The 20330-nt window shown below is 37.9% G+C and overlaps 1 long non-coding RNA gene across 1 annotated transcript in view; it reads right to left on the reverse strand.

Annotated features, from left to right (window-relative positions):
- Window positions 1-20330, reverse strand: part of LOC142598283 (uncharacterized) — a 91847-nt gene that overhangs the window by 27191 nt on the left and 44326 nt on the right. Inside the window, exon 2 of the long non-coding RNA XR_012832558.1 lies at window positions 10866-10944. This is a non-coding gene — a long non-coding RNA (uncharacterized LOC142598283). The remainder of the gene's footprint in view (window positions 1-10865; window positions 10945-20330) is intronic.

Here is a 20330-nt window from a genome sequence, read left to right on the forward strand (position 1 = left end):
GCAAATACCATCTTCCCCTTCATTTGCATGGATCTACCAGCTGTAATAAATCAGCTCAGACATTTTAGAATATAATGAAGCACACTAGATAAATTATGGAAAAACTTTTTTGTTGTCTATTGCCAAGTTTTGGTCAATAGGATTGATACTAAGAAAAGTAACATTGCTGCAGGGAGTTCTCAAGGCTAAAACACCCTATTTCACATTCATTAAGGTTCCCAGTTCTTTTTCCCTTTCCTTCATAATAATTATATCTGTATACCACAGAAACCCTTTTTGGAGTGTGTTTGCTCTCCCTGATTGGATTCAGATGAAAAGCTGCCTTTCTCTGTGGACTGATTTCTTTTCCCTGTCTAATTAGCAGCATGGCCTGAATCCTAATTACAGGTTAGAGACTTAATGAATGAACTTCAAGAACATTAATTTAATGTTTAAAACACCAGCAAATAGAGTGAATGTTTTATTTGGGGGCTTGCTTCATGAAGTCCCCTTCCAGTGGTATTAGAATGTAAGGTTTAAAATGAGAACATGGTGAAAAACAACATTTAATCTTCAATGAGAGTAAATTAGTAGATACTTAAAAAAATAGGGAGGTGAATTAAAGGGGGGGGGGGGGAAGTAGCTGTAATAAAACTGTGATTTTTTGAATTAATTATTTCCACATATTTTAAATTATTTTTACCTGCAACAGTAAAATCTAAGCCACGAGAATGTGTATCACTGATAATTTTTCAGGTAAAATTCATTATTCCAGTTCATGTTTGTTGAACAGTCAACTTACACCTACAGCCTTGGTGTCCAGTGAAGAATTTGAGTTTTCTTCTAGAGTACTGTATTAGCTGTTGAGTACAAGCTGTGCTTTTGAACACCTCCACAAAGAGATTCTGTCTTCATCAAGTTTGAGTTAAAAAATTAGGTGAATATCTCCCTATAGGGGCATTCAAAAGCATTCATTGGGCTAAGGACATTGATTGGCTATATTGGTAGCTGAGATGCTAAGGAGCAGAGGTTTTCTCAGCACCCGGGAGAAAAGGTTCAATCCCCAAACAGCTTCTTCCTCAACATGAGTTTTCCTATGCTGTCATTCAGAGAGACATGGAGCTGTTGGAGTGAGTCCAAAGGAGGGCCACGAAGCTGATCAGAGGGCTGGAGCACCTCTCCTGTGAGGACAGGCTGAGAGAGTTGGGGTTGTTCAGCCTGGAGAAAAGGTGGCTCCGGGGAGATCTAATTGCGGCTTTCCAGTACATGAAGGGGCCTACAGAAAAGCTGGTGAGGGACTGTTTATCAGGGAGTGTAGTGACAGGACCAGGGGTAATGGGTTTAAGCTGAAGGAGGGTTGATTTAGATTAGATGTTAGGAAGAAATTCTTTACTGTGAGGGTGGTGAGGTACTGGAAGAGGTTGTCCAGAGAGGTTGTGGATGCCCCCTCCCTGGAAGTTTAAGACCAGGTTGGATGAGGCTTTGGGCAATGTGGTCTAGTGGAGGGTGTCCCTGCCCATGGCAGGGGGGTTGGAACTAGATGATCTTTGAGGTCCCTTCCTACCCAAACCATTCTATGATTCTATGATTCAACATGAAGTCTACAAACTCAGGCCTTTTACTCAAAAGGCAATTTACTGGCCTCCTCACTGAAGCCTTTTTATTTCTTTACTAGGAATCCGAACGAAAAAAAACCAAACTTATTAGTAAATAAGCTTTGAAATATTTTGATACAGCTCCCTTCTCTTTCTTGTCCTTTCTTTTAAATATTGGTACAGGCACTTCATTCACTTCTTTTGTTTATTTTTATGGATTTTTTCTAAAGAGTATAGAGAGAAAACCTCTTTGGTTTTATGGTGGTTGATGAAAAGGGAAAAATGAGAGGAAATCTGGTGCATCAATACTTGGCTACCACCAGCTTTAGAACTTGAGCAGACACCAGTGGGATCAACTGCTAGATCTTAGACAGAAGTTTTATAAGTGCTTTTCATTAAGTGTCCTCAGCACTTGGATCTGTTTTTTCTGTTGGAAAACTTCCATACAAAAGCTATACAAAACCCTATTTCTTTTCTCTTTCTTTCTTTCTTTCTTTCTATCTTTCTTTCTTTCTTTTTTTGAGGAAAAATTAGCATAATGTTGCTCATAGTAGAGAGATGAGCTTGTTCAATTTTACCTAGTCAAGGCACAAGGGCCAAGGAAGGTCTAGGCAGAATGATTAAAAAAATTGAAGTAAATGAATATTTACCCTGGGGAAAGTTAGGAAAGGAAGTATGTTTATGCCTACAGAACTCAAACATATTCATTGGTAATGGCAGTTAAAATAGACTCAAACTGCAGCTCTTCTCTACAGAGAAACTCCAGTCCTATGTGTTCCATTTAATTAATGCTGATCCATCTTTGCCACTGAAGAGTAGGAAGTGGTTTTGTTTTTCTTTAATGGCTTTACTTTGAAATTTCATTCTATGGACAGAAGGAAGAAAATAATAAAACTCTTAAAATTGTCAGTCATTGTTCAAAAATATGAAAATGTAAACATTCCTACAGTCCTTGCAGTCTCATTGTGAAGTTTTACCTTTGACTAGATTAACTAAAACCATTGAGTTAGATTTACATTCGTTTTTCACAAATTTCTGTCTTCTCTCCAATACAATTGTCCCATCCCTCTGATGCCATGTAAATCCTCAAAGTCTATTAATATCACACAAAAGAGGTCTGTGAGATGCCTTTGACCTTCTAACCAAACCAGGTAACTATTTCCAGATAAAGTGGATGTTGTACTTCAGTTTGAATCCATAGATTTATAGGAATTACTGCAGATTGACAGCAAGACACTTTAAACACAACTATGACACAGTTTATTTTAACTGTATGTATCTGCATTTAAACTGTCCCACTGTCTTGAGCAATCATGTATATTTTTTTCTTTCAGGTGACACTGATTTTTTTCTGCTTGTTTAAAGTTTTTTTTCATATTCTGCTTCTCTCAGAAGAGCTCTTTGTTTCTGTATCCTCACTGGAAAATAATATCCATGCTCTAAAGTCAATGGACCCTCCAAAATTGTTTCTTATTACACAAAATTGAAAATAACTTTTTATTGCAATTGATTGAAATTGGAACACTATTCATGGTTATCTAAGTTAGGGGAGTGAAGATATAGGTTGAGTTAATAAATAGCTAATATGGTCTATTTGAAAATTGTTATGACTTCAAGCATCCACAGATTCTTATACAAAACAGCTGTTGAAGAGACTAACCATAAAACTATCAGTGTTTACAAGATTTTTATTATACAAGCCTAATGGCTCCCATGGTTTTAATGCACTGCAAAATAGAGTCTTTCCTATTCCTTATGAACACAAAGCACATCTCCCTAAAGGGACTTTTCTTCCTCTAAGCTATCAATGCAATCAAAACTAGTGATGCATTTTATTACATTACTGCTTCTTGAAGAAACACGTTTTTATTGTAATATTTCATAAAGATCTCCTGCTGGCAATGTAAAAAGTAACTATCTAATAAAATTTAGTAGTGTGTTCCTGCAAACCTGATTAAAAAAATGTATAGTAGGCTAGTGAATATAGTTTCTGTTTTTAAACTTACCACTAAAAAATAATATCTTAGGGCTCAGCTACTAAAACCAGCTCCTACCATCCTGGTTTTACCTTACTTTCTTGCTTTCTTGCCAGAAAAAAATGTTCTTGCTGAAAAGTGCAAAAGAGCCTGAAAGTCTTGTATGATCTAAAATAAGCTTGGTATGTCTGCTTGACTGGATATATACCATATATATTTATAAAGACCATATTAATGCAACAATGTGTAAGTGCATAATTAAAAGCATTAGAAAATGTGGTGATGAAAATTAAGATGAAAACAGATAAAACTTTGTAAAATGTAGAAGTTTATTTTTAAGAATAGAAAACAATGGAAATATCTACAAAAGTTTAATTTAGCTTATTAAGGTTTCTCTCCCTATGTACTATCTACTTTGAATAGAAATAAAAGTTTACTCTGGAGGACAATTAAGAACAGGAAACCAATTCAGAACCTCTGATGTTATGCATACATTAGCAAATAGCAACACTATTTGCTGTTACAGTAACAAGCAGATTTGTGCAGCAAAACAATTGGTGCTGAGGAACAATTGGTGTTCATACTATGTGCATTTATAAGGACTTTATTTCACAGTATCTTTAGTCTGGTCTTGTAGGTTGAATACCTGTTAGTAGTTGAACAACTCTGTAGTTCATCTTTCAATTTAGTTTAATCTGAAACACATCCAGTCTGCATGCTCTGGGAGTGCTCCATGAAGTATTACAAGGGGGAACAATCAGGATATTCAATTCAAAAGCAAACTCTTTAATTCTCACTAAAACATTGATGTAGATGCACTTTGCATTTCTCAAAAGTGCACTTTTGCTTAGATGATAGCTAAAGTAATAGTTTAATAACATCACAGGTAAGATGAATAACTGACTGTGTTGGTTTTGCGCAGCAAGGTTTTGGTAGCGGGGGGGCTACAGGGGTGGCTTCTGTGAGAAACTGCCAGAAGCTTCCCCTGTGTCTGACAGAGCCAATGCCAGCCGGCTCCAAGATGGACCCGCCGCTGGCCAAGGCCAAGCCCATCAGCGCCTCTGTGATAACATATTTAAGAAAGAGAAAAACACTTAGAGAGCGCTTCTGCAGCCAGAGGAGTGAGAAGATGTAAGAAACTCTGCAGACACCAAGGTCAGTGCAGAAGGAGGGGGAGGAGGTGCTCCAGGCGCCGGAGCAGAGATCCCCCTGCAGCCCGTGGTGAAGACCATGGTGAGGCAGGCTGTCCCCCTGCAGCCCATGGAGGGAGGATGAGGGGGTGTAGAGATTCCACCTGCAGCCCGTGGAGGACCCCACGCCAGAGCAGGTGGAGGCACCCGAAGGAGGCTGAGATTCTGTGGGAAGCCCGCGCTGGAGCAAGCTCCTGGCAGGACCTGTGGATCCGTGGAGAGAGGAGCCCACGCCAGAGCAGGTTTGCTGGCAGGACTTGTGACCCCGTGGGGGACCCACGCTGGAGCAGTTTGCTCCTGAAGGTCTGCACCCCGTGGAGGAGACTCACGTTGGAGAAGGTCGTGAAGGACTGTCTCCCGTGAGAGGGACCCCACGCTGGAGCGGGGGAACGATGAGTCCTCCCCCTGGGGATGAAGAAGTGGCAGAAACACCGCGTGAGGAACTGACCGTAACCCCCATTCCCCGTCCCCCTGTGCCGCTGGGGGGGGCGGAGGTTGAAGCCGGGAGTGAAGTTGAGCCTGGGAAGATGGGAGGGGTGGGGGGAGGTGTTTTAAGATTTGATTTTATTTCTCATTCCTCTACTCTGTTTTGCTTAGTAATAAATTAGATGAATTCCCTCTCTAAGTTCGGTCTGTTTTGCCCGTGATGATAATTAGAGAATGTTCTCTCCCTGTCCTTATCTCGACCCGTAAGTTTTTTTTCATTGTACCTTTTCTCCCCTGTCTAATGAAAGAGAGGAGTGATAGAGCGGCTCTGGTGGGCACCTGGCCCTCAGCCAGGGTCAACCCACCATACTGACCTATACAAAAGATAATGATTTTAGTTTGGGGGGGGAGGTGTTGGGTTGTTTGTGGGGTTTTGTTTGTGGTTTTTTTTAAGAGAGAGATCTTATTGTAATTTGAAAAAAGTTTTGTCTAGGGAAGAGCATTTATCCAGCATAATAGTCTGGAATCTGTTCTTAAACACAAATCTGTTCCAATTGGCTCTGGAGGCTAACTTTCCCAGCTGTCCTCCTTAGGATAATTGGGCAATTAGCCTTTGTCTCTCAGAGTAATTACCAGCTCAGCCTACCTGGCTGTTTCTCAAAGAAACACAACCACAGGCAGAGAAAATAGGAAAATATAGTTTCCCATGAATATCAAATATATACATACTGTTTACAGGGTTACCCTCTCACAACCCTTTTGTAGTGAAGGTGCAGGCCAGAGCACTTGATCAGAGGGGTCTACCTAGTAGTTAGCAGTGATTACTTGACTAGATGTAACTTGTGCCATGTGCAAATACTAGTAGGTCTTCATCCTGCTCCAAGTCTGGGCAGGGACAGCTTATATGTAGAGAGGTCTGGTGGCAATGAATGTGAGTGTGTGTTTGGGGTAGTGAAGTGATTTTAGAGTATTAGAATACTAGTCTGAAAATAAGGAATAAAATAGGGGGGGAAGCAGAAGAGGTTATATTCCTCCATGTATACATGTGCATTGTTCCCTGTGGAGCTGAGAAAAGCTGCTGCTATTGTTGAGGAAAAAAAAACAAATAGCAAAACCAACCAAAAAAACAATCAAACAAAAAAAAAAACCCACAAAAAAGCACAAGATCTTTCTTTCTCCCTGTCTCCCTGCACTCACTGATGGAAGGCAGTGTTTGGGAATCCTTGTAAGCTGGAGAGAACAACAAAATAAATTCTGTCAGAAGAGCACATCCAACCTAAAGATTTCTGACTTTTCTTTTCCCTTTTGGATTCTTCAGTCCCAGCAATAACTTGGCAGAAAAAAGTTAACTATATACAAGTATTTTACTTAGTATCACTTTTAAAATACAGTCCATGTAGCTCACCGGTATAGATAGTCCTTTGGAATATCACAATAAAGCTTCATTGATAATAGAGATGTGCGTGGGGATATTGTCCACAGAAGTTATGAAGAAATAATTATAATTAGGTTGGCTAACCTTTGTCATTCCTTTAGAAAAAAATAGCTTCTTTGTGCTAGTATTTTTCTTCCCACGTTGACTGTATGGAGCTTTTATTGTATATAAGCTTGCGCATACCACATGTGCCATGGAAAAGTAAATCAATTCAGCCTAAAGCTTTCTGAACCAAGGGATGTTTTATTTGCCGCTTTTTTTTTCTTTTCCTTTTAATGCTGCACTTTAGATCTTCAAAATGCTCCACTACACAACAGTGGTTCAATAACATCATAAACCCCTGCAGAATTAGGTAAGTTGCATGCTTCAACAAGTAGGACAGAGGCGAGGTGCTCCCATGGAGAGCACTGTAGAATTCACCAAGTGGCTAAAGATAGAGTTCAACAACCCTTGTGCTCCTTGAGGAATGCATTGTAGAAACTGATGAACTTTTCTATAAATTTTATAGACTGCTGAGGTGAGAGTGGAGAGAAGGGGTCAGAATTTCTAATGTTCCTCATGCTGTTTTGCCACTGAAATTGCATTCAATTACTTGGTTTGCTCATTGTAAGCCAATGAGCTGAAACATGGGTGAGGTCATGGTTTGTAATAGTATACGGATCAATGCTTGCCATTTAGAAACTGGGTAAATTGTGTTAAAAGATGCTACAAAGTGTGTGTCTGAAGAAAAGAGATTGCATGTTTGGTACTTTTTCCTCTAATATCAGTATAGTGAATATTTCTGTTTGTTGGGCTTTGGGTTTGGTTTGGTTGTTTTTAAAAGTGATGCAATAGAAGCTGTATAATAATATATAGTACCTCTGTTTAGCATAGATACAATTAATAACTTGATAATGGAGTTGTATAATTGGAATAACTAAACTTCTTTAAGTTGACATAATAGACTGCATGTAAACTTCTTTGGTTTTTGTTATGCTAGTTAAGTTCAACTTTTGCTTTATCAAGAGATGCTCAGATCCAAGTTGTAATTTTATACCCTCATCAAATTGCCATGTTAGTCCAGTGGGATCAATATGTGTTAAGATCATAGGTCTCTAGGAACAGGATGAGGTTTCATGTCAGTAGGTGTATTCTTTAGGTGTGGATCCTCTGTCTCCAAGAGCTTCGATGTTGTCATTGGGTTTGCAGTGTTCCAATACTCTTGAAGTCACTGCTGGAGATGAGTCCTCCAGGCTTGTGCTTCTATAGTTTTATTATCATTGCACTGAATTCTAAAGAGATGGCCTATCTCACCCCTGAGACACACAGATTAAAAGAAAAATAAGCAAACACTGCATACATCTATTTGCCTAAGTTTTAATATGGTTTCTGGACTACTCTGCTAAGAGCTGGAGTAATGCTTTCTAGCCTAATTGGGCTTGTATAATCTCATGGCGCAGTTTCTTGATTCTGAAGACTTTCTGGCTCAGCTCACATCTTTGACTTTCTTAGTGATTGGTTCTACACTAATGGATATTGTCATCTTCTCCCCTTCCACAAAACTATATTGTCTTTCCTTTCCTTTTCCATCCCAAAACCATGCCATGTTGGCTTCTACGACTAATATGATTCTCTCCTGCCCTGAATTTCTTCTTTCTGTATATGATAATTTCCATTATTCTAAACTGACTTAACGGACACAAATAAGAGAAAACTAATTTATTTTATTATGTTGAGTAAATAGGTAAATAGATATCTTTTATACAGGCATAGTAATGTTAGCTGATTTGCTATGTGCAGAATACTGGTCTATACAGCCTGGAATCATGTTCCAGATATAACTTGAAATGTCTTTTCTTGACCATCATTGAGAATGTTGAGTCATTGAGGATTACAAAAACAAACTGATCTCTCCCCTCTTAAGATTTCCCACAGGTATTAGTTTAGATCCTGCATGATCCAGAGATTGTTCAAACCACTTGTTTAATAGCTGCGTATCTGCTAATTTACCTAATCCCCTTTTGAAGCTGTTTTGGTCCCCACAGAATCCTATTGCAAGAAAGTCTACAATTAATTTATGAGTTATAGAAAAAAGTACTGTTTCATGCTTGTATTGAATCTACTACCCAAGTATTGTGTAGAGCACCACCAAGTCAATCTTATGTGAACCTTACTAGCCATATCCGTTATACTATTCATGATGCTTTAGCCTTCCTCCTGTTTTCCATGCTAAAAAGGGCTCTACAATTCTCATGGTAGTTGTGATATCTAAGCAGTGTATTTCCCTCTTTTTTCCCTTTTCACACTTTGGTTTATCTTCTTAAAGACCACAAACAATCTAAAGGAAATGGTGTACCATGTATTTACACAGGAGAAGCATGATATTTTCTATTTCTCTTTTCCTTTTTTTAGTAACTTCTCATAATCTATTTGCCGTTTTGACTGCCATGCAACACTGAGCTGATGTTTGTGGAGATCTGACAACACCACAATAACTGAGAACATATCACTGTATAGATCTACTTAGAATATATTTATTCAAGCACACTTCTTAACAATGAATTTTGTCTGCTCATTTTGCCAGTCAATATCATGAGATTCTTCAGAAAATATTCAGGCCACTTTAGACTTGACTATCCTGAATAATAGTGTATCCTTTGTAAAATATGTGTTCATTCTATTCACTCCTTCTTACAGGTCAATTCTCAACGTATTGAACTGTGCAGGCTCTTGTGCAGATTCCCCAAACCCTCATAGCTATTGGCTAGCACAGTGTTACATTCTCTTTGTTTTCCTTATGACAAGGGAGCTACATCTGTTGATCAAAATCTGTCATAGAAAAGCTTGTTTATTACTCGCAGAAAGCCTTCTCATTTGCTGCTATAAAAATAATCCTCTAATGTATTCAGATACACTGTTAGTAACCTGGACTTCTACAGTTTCTCAAAGTGTCAAGGGAAACAAGATTATTAAAACCGTACTTAAATAGATGTCAATGTTATATCTTGTGCATATTGTATGTATCATGATTATTGTAGACCTCTGAGAAGATGACTCTTTGTTACTATAAGCAAATATATAATGTTGTCCTGATTTATGGAAAACTGGTTGTAAATCTCTCCAATCTTACCTTGAGACTTCTGGTTTAATCATTTTAATGTCAGTTACTTGATTTAAACTCAGTTATTTCCAGGTCACGCTTCTGAATGTAAGATCAAAAGCAATCATTTTGTTGTTGTAACTAGCTATATAATAGTTCATGTCTAAATGCTGCTCCCAAAACATGGTGAGAGAGATAGACAATCTATTCATAATTATTTATGTAATTCCATCTTACTTCTGAGGCTTCTCAGTAAGATTCTCAAATATGTGATTCTTTTTTTTTTTATTTTTTTTTTTTTTAAATCAGTGACAGTACTATGAAAATCCAGAACTGTTTCGGCCAAAGTGGCATTACACCCAAAATTAACAGTTTTGCTTGTGGAAAAATTAGTAAATGCAAAGGTCTGTGTTTTGGATACTGTCCCAGTAACAAGTGAGGTGAGTGTATATCAGTTCCGACTCTCTTTTGTGAAAAGTTGTCAACATCCTCAGGGAGCTAGATTTAAAATGCCTCGCTTTTAGAAAAAATTTTAAGTAAACCATATGAGCTTCTCTGAAGTTTGTCTTCTTTTCACTTGTTTGAAACAAATTATTAGTTTCAACCAATATTCATAAATGTCTGAACTTAAAACTGCTTTGTAAGGTAATGAGTTGTTTAATTACCTAAATTTTTCAAATACCAGTTTCAGTGTCAGAATACTCAGTTGAGAAATGTACTTCCTTAATAATTTGTATATAAAAGTGTTCTTTTAAAATTACAAAATTGCATAGAATGACAGTTATGCAGATTTCCTTCCTTTCATCTATCCAACTGAAAGGTGAAAATCAGGACCTACTTCACCGGAACCAGTGGAGCTAGATTAGATTGCTGTGATATCTTGCTAAATGACAAAAAGAGTGAAATCTTCCTTTTCATACTGCCTCAAATTTAGGTTTAGGTTAAAGTACTACAACCCCATTAGTCATAATGGGATTGCACAAGGGTTATTCATAGCAGAAATTTATCCAGCATGTCAACGGTCCATTAGAGGTAAAGGCTTTTAAAATACTGATATCTTTGTGCAGTCTTCCCATTAGAAACACAATAATGTGTGATGCTATTTACCTCCTTCAAAGTTAATTTTTTATCATCTTTTACAGTTATAGCAGTATCTTGTATCCTTGAAAACATGAGTCCATTTACCTTACAGCCGTGAAGCACCAGCCTCCTCCTGTGAGTGCGTTTCTGGTAGCACGCCAAACTACTATACTCTGTGACTGTTCTAGAAGGGAGTAAAAGTGTGCGAATCATAAATTTTCGTTTTTCAAAGCAGTTGAGGAAGATGAATGGAGATTATCTCGAAACAGAGACCTCTAAAAATAATGCATGAGTCAAAGTTTACTTTATGATCTCTTCCTTTTCTCTGTTTTGTTTTTCTTATCACCCTTTTGTTAGCGCAAAGCAGAATGTGGTGTTTCCTTCAGGGTACTTTGATTACAGTAGAAATCAAGCATGAAAAAGACTGTTACAATCTGATAAAATTCTTGTTAAACTGAGGGATCATTTATATCATAAGCCATTATCTCTTGGCACTGGAACTTTCTCATCCTGAAACCACCTCTTGGCAGCAATGCTTATTATTAAGATGATCAAGATTAATACTAAAACTAAAAGTCCCTGATATCTGATATTGGCATTTTGGACTATTAGTAAGAACATAACAGAAAAATTACCTGAAATGCTAGAGGTTATGGATATATATTTCAAATGGGGAGGAAAATAAGTAATATAAAAATGAAGTAGGAAGAAAAATAACACGCTGAACAAAAGAAGATATTTACAGGCTAAGAAACACATATCATGTAACAGAAAATGCAAAGATAATAGTCTTTCTAATCTGAAAAGCTATGTGAGAGGAAAGGATTAGAACTCCACACATTTCACAAAAATGTCAGCATAACGCAGTTTTGAAACATGAAGGAAACAACAATTACTAAATCCTGTATTTTCTCAGATTTTTATCACAAAAAAAGTGACATACTCTGTCATTTACTCTGCTGATTATTTACTACTGTCTTAATTTCAACACTAGCTTGTAGAATTGTTCTCAGTTCACGTTGTGAAGATGATTATAAGTTGTCCTTTGGAAAACAAGGATCAAGTCCAGAGATCTTATTCATACTAAAGATATTTGTGATTTCATGGGCCACATCATTGATCCATGTTTAAAATTCCAGTTACTTTTAATAAGAATTCTATATTCTATATCAGCAATTTCCTGGCCTGGCAACGTTGACGAAGTGACTAAGGGTGTGTCCCATAGGTAATATTATATAGACTTTCTTTTAAATTGAATATTGCTCTTATCTAGTTTACATCATTCAGACTAGGATTATTGCCTCACATCCAAGAGTCAGAAAGCTTGTTAAATATTAAAAGTCAGGGCAAGAGAGCCAGAAGGCAAAGTGAGAAGGAATATTTTCATGAAGATTTGAATGTGAAGACTTGGGATAGTAGATGATGTGAGGGAAGTGAGGCAGAGGAGCTCTAGAAGGGGAGAAGGGTGAAGAAACAGAAGTGGAATTTGGAATGGGAAAGGGGCTAAAAAAATAGCCAGAGGTGGGAGGGAGACTATGAGGAGAAAAGATTCAAGTAAGAAATTATGACAAACAGGTTTGAGGAATAGTACTGTAGGAAGCTGCAGATAAGCAATCATTCATTGTCTTAAATCAAGATGGGGTGCTATTATGCAAGACATCTGTTAGTAAAGATACTGTTCTCTGACCCATGGGCAGGAACACTGAGTAATATGCTGTGCCTAGTGTGATGCTTTGCTTTTCCTCATGATTTCTGTTTAAAGTTTATGTCAGAAATGCCAGAAGACCTCTTGAATGTCATGTCATTCACAATCTGAATGCTGGAAATTAAAGTTACAAAATTATGGGATCCAACATTTTAAGCAAAAAGTTTTATTACAGTATTCTACTATTTCCACTTCACTTTAAAACAGTATACAGCTATGAATATAGATTAGTATCACAGAAACAATAAACATATTCAAGATGACTTTTGGAAGTACAGTTGTGTGTTAATCTACACACTATTTCAACTAGGTAACTTTCTTATAGTTTCTCTCTACAAAATAAAAAGTTATCCATACTGAGGACCTAATCCTCCTTTCAAGGAGTTGTAGATAAATAAAATCAATACAAACAAGAGACAAATTGAAACTTTAATACCTATTTTGGGATCTATATTCAGAAAAATATTTACACAAATACTTAAGTAAGCACATGGATATGTGCACTAATTTTGAATTTACAGAAATGATACATTATTCCAGGGACAACCTTGGAAAGCAATAAGGAATTAAATCTGTTGGTATTTTTAGTGTTATAAGTGCATCCAACTGCCTGGATTATCACATTTTATCTATATTAGGGCTATATTCTGCCATGGATTGAAAACTGACTGAATGGCTGGGCCCAGAGGGTGGTGATCAGTGACACAAATCTGGTTGGAGGCCAGTAAGTAGTTGTGTACCCCAGGGGTCAATGATGTGGCAGAGGGTACTTGCAGCAAGTTTGATGATGACACCAAACGGGGAGGAGTGGTTGATATCCCAGAGGGTTGTGCTGCCATCCAGAGGTACCTTGACAGGCTGGAGAAATGGGCTGACAGGAATATCATGAAGGTCAGCAAGGAGAAGTGCAAAGTCCTGTACCTGGGGAGGAACAACCCCAAGCAAAAATGCATTTTGAGGGCAACCCAGCTGGAAAGCAGTTTGGCAGAAAAGGCCCTGGGAGTCCTGGTGGACACCAAGTTGAACATAAGCCAGCAATGTGCCCTTGCTGCAAAGAAGACTAATGGTATCCTGGGCTGCATGAGACAAAGTGCTGCTAACAGGTCAAGGGAGGTGATCCTTCCCCTCAGCACTGGTGAGGCCACACCTGGATTACTGTGTGCAGTTCTGGGCCCTTCTGCACAAGAGAGACACGGGCATACTGAAGACAATCCAGCAGAGAGCCACAAAGATGATTAAGAGACTGGAGCATGTCTCCTATGAGGAACAGCTGAGAGAGCTGGGACTGGTGAGCCTGGAGAAGAGAGGGCTGGGAGGAATCTTATTAATGTATATAAATAAATATATATGCATATAAATGTATATAAACAAACCTGAAGGGAGGATGCAAAGAGGATGGAGCCAGGCTCCTTTCAGTGGTGCCCAGTGACAGGACCAGAGGTGATGGGCACAAACTGAAACACAGGAGGTTCCCTCTGAACATCAGGAAACACTTTTTTACTTTGAGGGTGACCAACAACTGGCACAGGTTGCCCAGAGAGGTTGTGGAGTCTCCCTCCTTTGAGATATTCAAAAGCCTAGTTCTGGGCAAGGGGATCTAGGTGGCCCTGCTTCAGCAGGGAAGTTGGACAAGATGACGTCCAGAGGTCCCTTCCAACCTCAACCATCCTGTGATTCTGTAAATTTGGCCTGTTTCAGAGAGAAAGTAGAAGTGATGAATTAGTATTAAAGAATTTGATATGGGAAGCACCTTTTCCATGCAGTAGAATTTTTCAGATTATGCAATTTAGAAAACAATAGGCCATTTGAGGCTAGAAAGGAAGACTGGAGACCACATTTGATCATTTTTATTATTGCATTGTCTTTTTTTTAGGTCTTAAAATGAAGGGACAATGTTTCAATCAAAATGTAATACCTTGGCTTCCAGTCATACTTTCCAAATGGCTTGTATTGTTTTTTAGAAAGTTAGCTCCACATTTAAAATAAGCCTGCAGATGTAAACAAATCTAATTGGGAATCATAATGGTAGAAGACTTCTGTGTTAGGTTTTTCACCCTAAGATATATATCTCAGTTTTCTGATTGAAGAAGAATCGGACCAAACAGAAAGGATTAAATGAACTGTTGTTTCCTTGCTTACCAGCTTCACAAATGCCTGTTCTCACTGAAAAAAAAATCATATATCATATTAATATTTCATATCTATAGCAGCATACTGTATTCAAATTTGTTCAAGACTGCAAGGCTATAATTCCCAGTGCATACTTGCTTTTTGAAACCAGACAGTAGTAAAGGAAAAATATACATATATAATTCTCAAATGCTCTTATAATGCTTACTGTTTGGCTCGTTGAAATGTTAAATGAGGGTACAATAAGGAAATATAATTTTTATTTATTGAAATAATAAGTACTGAAGGGAGCTATTGTGGGTGAAACAGGAACATAGGATTTGAGAACTGATTCATATGCCTCATGCTGGTTTCCCCCCAATATGTTTTCTTTCTAGCACTGATTTAACTTAGAGTTTTGCATTTGGACTTCGGCAGTCTGGCAAAATTGTAAGTCTTTTGAAATCAGAACAAGAATTTTCCCTGAAGCTTGCATTTCCTCTGAAGCTTGTATGCCTCTAGTGTGCTACACGGCCTTAAGAAAGTCGAGGTTGATCAGAAGTAGCTGAAAACAAATATACACCCACATTTGTTAAGAAGACATTAGATCTGTATGTAGCAGACAGTTTTAATACAACTTCTATTACCAAGAAGTTTATCATTTTGGAGAGTCACAACTAAAGCATAAATAATTGCTCAGCTGGTTTGATAGAAATAAACTCTTATTCTGCATCTTAAAAAGTGGGGTTTATGCTTTCAGGGAGATGAATGGTAATATCTTACTGTACCATTTCATTAATGAGGGCTGTTTTGGCAGAATATGATGTGCAGGTATACCCAAGCTACATGTAGCATGGTACACTATAGGAATTATTTTATGTTACTTTTAGCTTGACAGAAAGGAATTCTGCCAAGGATGGTCTGTTTTATCACCCAAACTGGGTCAGAAAAGTCAGGTCATGTAGCCATTTGCTGCGCATGCTGTACAGAGCCAGGATCTGACCCACCACATTTGAATGTCCCAGGAATCTCTGTATTCTTCCTTCTTGTAGCAATTCACAGAGCTAGTCTGCTTTCAGCCTGTATGAAACAGGTCTCTTGTAAATTTATTTTGTCTGTTACAGGAAAGTGAATTAAAATAGCCTGCTTCATGTACCTGCAACATCTCAGTGTCCCAGAACCACTAACTTGGACATATTACTAATCCTTGAGTAATACTGTAAAATAGACAATGTACACACAAAGGCAGAGATTACGATTCTTGAAAGATGTCTGCGGTGGAGCATGGTTGGGCATTACAAACTATTACCTGTATCACCATCCCTCTTGCCCTCAGAAGTCAATGCATAGTGGCTCAACTACAATTATCAAGTACCCTTGCCACTATAAGCGTTATTTCCCTTACAGAGTGAAAGCTATGGTCTGTGTACGTCACCTGTTCCGTGTACATCTTCAATGGAGAAATTACAGCCAGTTATTAAGCAGTGTATTGTCCAGTGCCTAATTCTCCCATAAGTGCTCTCCCTTGCCAAGAGAGCCAGCCTTTGCATAGCAGGGATCAGTTAACAGTATTTAAATGTGTCCCATCCCTGCAGAATGAGTAGGGAGCATTTGCTCATATGTGATGAAGCTGTTATTTTCAGTCTATGGTTGCATGACATATAAAGATCAATGGAATATGATGGACCACCATACAAAGTCAATGAAGAAATGGAGGACTAACAGAAATAAGCTTACTTTCATTATATAGGGATAAATAAATCAATAAAATCACTGAAAGATATAACATCTTTTTGCTCTCAGCCTAGTTCCAACTTTTTTTCTTATCTTGCACAATACAATTAAGAAAAAACATTTTCTGCACAAAATAGAAAGAAAATGATACCAGTTTCAGTGGTGTTTCAGAAATGCTTCTTAGAAAGAATAGGACTATAGCACTAATAATACCACATATACAATTAGAATTGCTGAGCAGAATGACTTATACTAATTTGAAAAATAAATAGCTGTTTATTTCTATGCTACTGTTCCAGCTGCTTTAAACAATTTTGCGATAATGTGTTATTAATTACACTCCTCTTGCATGTCAGTTAACATGAAGAAAATGTTTATATTTCTAAATAATTTGTGTACAAAAGTGGTTATGCAAACTCAGTTCTTTAGAACTGGAAATCCCAGTCATCAAAAGCACATTAAAAACAAAAAAAAAAAAAAAGGAGAATTACGATAGGTAGACCTGCAATAAGATGTAGACTGCAGTTCACCTCTGGTAATATTATAAATCAACAATCTCATCTCAGGTTGGAGGAAAGTTTTTCTGACTATGTTAGCTTCAAGTGTTCCCTTCGCCCAGGAGGCTGTTCCATTAACTTATTGTTTTGAATTTTGAGCAAACTAAACTGCAAAAGAAAATGAGACCCTATTTAATGTTCTCACAGGGCACTGATTGCTTCTGCCATAATCCACCATCTGTTTCCAAAATCCTAACCTAATAAAATAAAAAAGATATTCAAAGATGTTGAGTCTGCCCATGTACTCTCTACTTTACATTCAAAAAAGACTAATTTGTTATTACCAAAACTTTTGCGGAGTGGCAAGGAGGAGAAAGAACAGCTTGAGACAGGGATAAAAGGCAGAATATTTTATCATGAGTGGCAAGCTTTGCCAAAAATATAAGCCACTGATAGCTAAGATATGAGAGATTTTAATGAGAAGCATTAGGTGACCTTAATATAAATGTCACTATCACTTAGTTGCTAGAAGGAGAGCTGAAGCAATAGTGAATTGTCAGAATTCATTTGAGTCTGAAAACTAATTTCAAGTAGAACTTGTTTGAGATTCTTTTGGGATCACTTTCCATGAACGGTTAATATTAAGTACTCAAAATATATGAATGTAGGACCTAATTCTCCTCTCACTTACTTCAGTATTCATCCTTGTGATTTAACTAGCTTCGTGGAAAATCCTCCTTTTTTAACACAGGAGCAACAGAAAGGAAAATCAAACTCCAAACTGAAACCATGTGTGTGGATCTTAAGCATTTACTTATATTATTCATGAACAACAGTTTTTAATATTATGTTAATTTTCATTATTTGTATCTTTTCAAAGTATTGTCCTGAAAAGGTGAATGGGATGATGATGATGATGATGATGATGATGATTATTATTATTATTATTATTATTTATTAACATTTTGCAGACAGTAGAAGAGCAGAATTTTGAATAAATTATTTAGCACGACTCTTTCTCACTCTAACAGATCAGCAGCTGTTTATGTTCCCCAATTGTTTCATATGCAAGGGTGTCGTGGTTTTACCCCAGCCGGCAGGTGAGCACCACGCAGCCACTCACTCACCCCACATAGCGATGGGGGAGAGAATTGGAAAAGTTAAAGTGAGAAAACTCGTGGGTTAAGCTAAAGACAGTTTAATAGGTAAAGCAAAAGCCACGCACACAAGCAAAGCAAAGCAAGGAATTCATTCACCACTTCCCATGGGCAGGCAGGTGTTCAGCCATCTCCAGGAAAGCAGGGCTCCATCACGCGTAACGGTGACTTGGGAAGACAAACGCCATCAGTCCCAACATCCCCCCCTTCCTTCTTCCCCTAGCTTTATACATTGAGCATGACATCACATGGTATGGGATATCCCTTTGGTCAGTTTGGGTCACCTGTCCTGTCTCCTGCCAACTTTTTGTGCACCCCCAGCCATCCTGCTGGCAGGGCAGTGCAAGAAGCAGCAAAGGCCTTGGCTCTGTGTAAGCGCTGCTCAACAATAGGTCCATGGAACAAAAACATCTCTATATTATCAATGCTGTTTCCAGCACAAATCCAAAACACAGCCCCATACTAGCTACTATGAAGAAATTTAACCCTCTCAGCTGAAACCAGGACAAAGGGTCATCTGATTCTTCATCACTGTTCAGGTCTGTGGCCTCCCCCACTACTACTCATGTAAGCAAAGTTTGACTTCCTTACTACTCTGATGTCTTTCCTTAGACACAAATTTTCTTTCAGTGCAGGTGAGTGGATGAGAAGATAAGTTTTAGCTTATCAGACCTATTTCACATTGCCTAACCTAAAATCTAAGCCAGAAGAGGGAAAGAAATTTTCTGAACCTGAAAAGCCTGTAGGCTGAAGTAATTATGACGTCTTTCAGGTATGCAACAAAAAAAAAAAAAAAAAAAAAACAAACAAAAAAAAACCCCAAACCCAAGAAATCATATAATGCCATCATCATTAAATCTGATAGCCCTTTAATTCCCTCTGAGATGTCATTTATGAGAGGTATTTTTCCTCATTTCATGAGGAAAAAATCCATAGAAAATGTTGGCACAGCCCTTCACAGTCTTGCACAACTCTATAGCTTCATAAACAGGTTTAATGATAGAAGATTATTATTTAGGGTAAGGAAGCCTGTTGAATGACAGAATGAAGCTCAATAGTGATTTAGCACACAAGAAAGCAATAGGTAGATAAGCCAAAACTAACAAGGAGAGCAATAGAAGCTGTGCTGCAGCTCCTGCACTCAACAGTAAAGTTATGGTGTGATACTGCCTATAAGGAAGGAACAACCATTTTTCCTCATCCACAAAAACTTCACAAACCATCTGAGAGGGAGAATAATGCTAATGATGAGTTCAAAACAGGGTCAGTGTGTGAACTGTGTTTGAACAGTGGTAGATATTCACATGATTAATTTTCTACTAAGAAAGAGGTGTAGCAGATAACATAAGTATGGCATCCATCCAGAGTCCAAATGTCCCACAGGAAACCTAGGTGAGGTCAATAATGATAGGAAAACTTCTCAGCTGTAAGGTTTTAGTTGTCATAGGTAAGCAGAGCCTTTGGAGTACAGAAATGCTCTAAAACACTTCAAGATGCACGAAGACTGACATGGTACCTGGTATCACCGTTATGGTGAGAAACTATACAGGTCTACTTAGCCCCATGTCATGATCTACCATCTAATAAAAAACTTCACATGTTTTAGAAAAAAATCCCTAAAAAACCCCCCATAATACTATCTGGCTGTTTACTGCTCAAGATCATATTTATAGGGGAAAGCATTGTATAGACAGACACTTAAGAACTCACTGTGAAGCTGTAAGGCAAGCAAAGAATGAAGTTTTATTCTGAGACTGAGACACATTGAGATCTCAAGTGTGAAAATAAATCATTCCCAAAGTTGCTGCACAGACTGAGAAAACTAAAAGAGTCCAAAACCATCAAGCTTAAAATTTCAGCCTAATCTTTGAAGTACTAAGCAAAGAAGTCTATAGCCACTGGTACCAGTTTATCTTCAGTATGTCTTGACAGTTGTTGTCAAAGTTTAAATTTGTGTTAGAAGGTATTTGGTAGAGTCTTTCACATCCTTTATAGGATCCACCTCAAAGTAGATGCTCTAAGACACCCTCTGCCTAAAACAAAAGATTGAAAGATGACTAAAGAAAGAAATATATACAAGTAAGCAATAGTAGTTTCATCACTATATTCAGGCTGCAATATGATTAGCACAACGAAATGATCCAGCATGCCTCAGCCGGCTAGGCTGGGAGGCTTGTCTTCCTCAATAAGGTATACATCATGCACTGGGAACACCACCAAGAAATTTTCCCACAGTTGCAGATGTGTATTCTGATCTTGCGTGTATATAGATTGAAGCAGTCAAAAGATTGTTTAATAGCAATGCATCACCAAATGTCAGGCCCATATTTGACAAGTGTTCTGTGGCCAAGCATATTGTCTTATCTCA

The sequence above is a fragment of the Balearica regulorum genome, chromosome 1 (genome assembly GCF_011004875.1).
Source record: "Balearica regulorum gibbericeps isolate bBalReg1 chromosome 1, bBalReg1.pri, whole genome shotgun sequence".
NCBI lineage: Eukaryota > Metazoa > Chordata > Aves > Gruiformes > Gruidae > Balearica > Balearica regulorum.